Source organism: Chinchilla lanigera, unplaced genomic scaffold, assembly GCF_000276665.1.
Source record: "Chinchilla lanigera isolate Chin_1 unplaced genomic scaffold, ChiLan1.0 scaffold00094, whole genome shotgun sequence".
Classification (NCBI taxonomy): Eukaryota; Metazoa; Chordata; class Mammalia; order Rodentia; family Chinchillidae; genus Chinchilla; species Chinchilla lanigera.
Genome location: NW_004955495.1, coordinates 6,219,908 through 6,222,384, shown reverse-complemented (window position 1 = coordinate 6,222,384; position 2,477 = coordinate 6,219,908).

Here is a 2,477-nt window from a genome sequence, read left to right as displayed (position 1 = left end):
GCGGGGGCGGGGCGGGGGCGGGGCCTGTCGGTGGGATAGGCGTGTGGGGGAGCCCAGGACCAGAAGCCTGGGAGTCCTGCAGGTCTGATGTAGCTATCCAGGGGTAGGAAGTACAACAGGACCGGAGTGGGACAGTGGGTGGGGCTTTATTCTGCAGAGCAGAATTTGGGGAGAAGGTCTTCAAAGCCCGACCTAGGTGGGGTCTGGTTAGGTGGGGTCTGGTCCATATTGAACGGAGCTAAGGATGGAGAGGGCTTCCTGTCCACCCCCCCATTCACACCCCACATTGCCTGCAGGTGACGAGGGAGGGGATCTGGAGACAGAAATCCCTGTGCCTCTGTGTCCTGAAGTGGTAAGAAGGACGCACAGGTACCTGTGCATACGGGGAGCGTGTCTCAGCCGGGTACTCGGGTTCCCTCATTCTTCCGTGAGTTAAATGTGCACCTTCCATGCACAGGTGTGGGTTTCTCCTGGGCTGGAGAAAGCGACTCTAGCCATTCTTTTCTGGGGGCCCAGGGGAATCGAACTCAGAACCTCATGCTTGCCCGACAGGTGCTGTACCCCTGAGCTAAATCCTCAGCCCAAGTCATTCTTTCACCTTCTTTCCTTCTTCTTTGAGGAATGCTGAGAACCCAGGGTCTTTTCACTGAGTTATAGCCCCAGCCCTTTATTTGATACAGTCTTGCTATGTAGCCCAGGCTGAGCTGGAACTCACAGTGCCTGCCTCAGTCTCCTGAGTACTGGGATTACAGGCAAGCGCATCATGCCGGGCCCTTTATTTTTTGAGACAAGGTCTTCATAAGGTGCCCAGGCTGGTATGGAACATGCAATCCCTCTGCCTCAGTCTCCCAGAGTACTGGGATGACAGGTGTGCACCGCCATGGCCAAGCTGGAAAAAAACCGCCCATGGGGCTCCCTGGGGGATTAGAGGTCTTCTCTATATGTGAATCTGGGCGAGCCAGGGCTGCAAGGTGTGCAGGTGATGAGGCCACTAGAGACACAGTCCCCCTGAGCGGCTCCAAGTGACTTCAGGCCCATTTTCACTACTCTGAGCCAGAGGCCCTCTCTGCAGTGAGGAAGTCAGGAAGGCAGTGGGCTCTGGAGGTGCCCAAGCCCCTCTCAGTTCGGCGCCAGGGTCCCTTCCTCTGATCAGGCCCATGCAACAGAGCAGGGTGCCTGTGTCCAACTCTGTCCCCAGATTCCCCCCCCCCCCGTCACCTGCAGGCAGATGTGGGGGGTGAGTGCGGGGGTGGTAAGGAAACCACAGAACCCTGCTCCCTCTGAGCACCGACTGAGGCTCTCAGCGAGCACTAACTCATCCTGGAACTGCCTGGGCTGCAGGGCTTCTCCACCCCTGCGGGTGCAGGCAAGAAAACTTTTTTTCCACTCATCCATTCAGCGAACATTTATCCAGTGCCTACCCAGCCCGGTGGGGGTTTATTTGGTCAAAATGCTCTGACATCCTGTAGCAATGGGGTAGACATGTGGGAACAGTTTCCTCCTCCCCACCTTCAACAAGGTGCCATCACAGTGTGGATGCAGCCTTCCCAAGCAGAGGACAGGCTGTGCAAAGGTCCTGAGGCCCCCAGTGCAGACAGACCAGTATAGCAATACAGTTCCTTGAGACTTGGGGGAGCTGGTCGGCGGCTACCCCAAGCTGGAGACAGATGCCACAGAAACAAAGCATTGGCACCATATATTTAGTAAATGCCTCATGTGGGGGAGTGTCAGTCAACTTGGTCACAAGAGCAGCCCGAGGGCAGAGATGGGCTGATTAACCAAGGACCAGGCCATGTGACAGCCCCTCCACCCTGAGTTCCCAGAGACTTGGAGATTCTAGATCCGGAAAGGATTGGTTTTTTTTTTCTCTGCAGCCTGGGGAGGAGCCTCTGGGGCCTAAACACTGCTGAGGGGAGGGGCAGACTTCCCCCCAGTACCTGTGTGCTCCAGTGTCCCAACCCAGACCCCTGCCTTGGCTTTTGTGGCTGCGGGTCCTCTTCATCCACTGGTCGCTATGTACCCCAGCTGACCTCAAACTCATGGTGACTTTTTACACAAGTAAAATTGGGGGCCCAATTGCCACTCAGAGGCCACAACAATTCACAAGTGGGAGGAGGTTCTGCCCCAGTCCTGTGGAACAGTATGTGCACTGCAGAAGTCAGCGTTTTGCTGGACTGGGCCCTTCCATCAGATACAGCAGGCAGCCACTCTCTGCCATCGCACATCTGTAGCCTGACCCTGTGGTGGGCAAGGCAGGGGACCTGACTCCGCCCTCATGCCTGTGAGCTCTAGACCCAAGCCACCTTGTACACAGGCTGCTTCAGGACATGGCCCCCACCACAGCTCCTTTTGTGAGCTGAGCCAACTGCCTCCTGCTCTCCTGGCCTTGGCCACAGGAATGGTGACAGTGGCCCTATGGGCCGTGTGCAGAGGGCTCACTGGGGCATCACCGACAACACCACCACAAGCAGCGAATC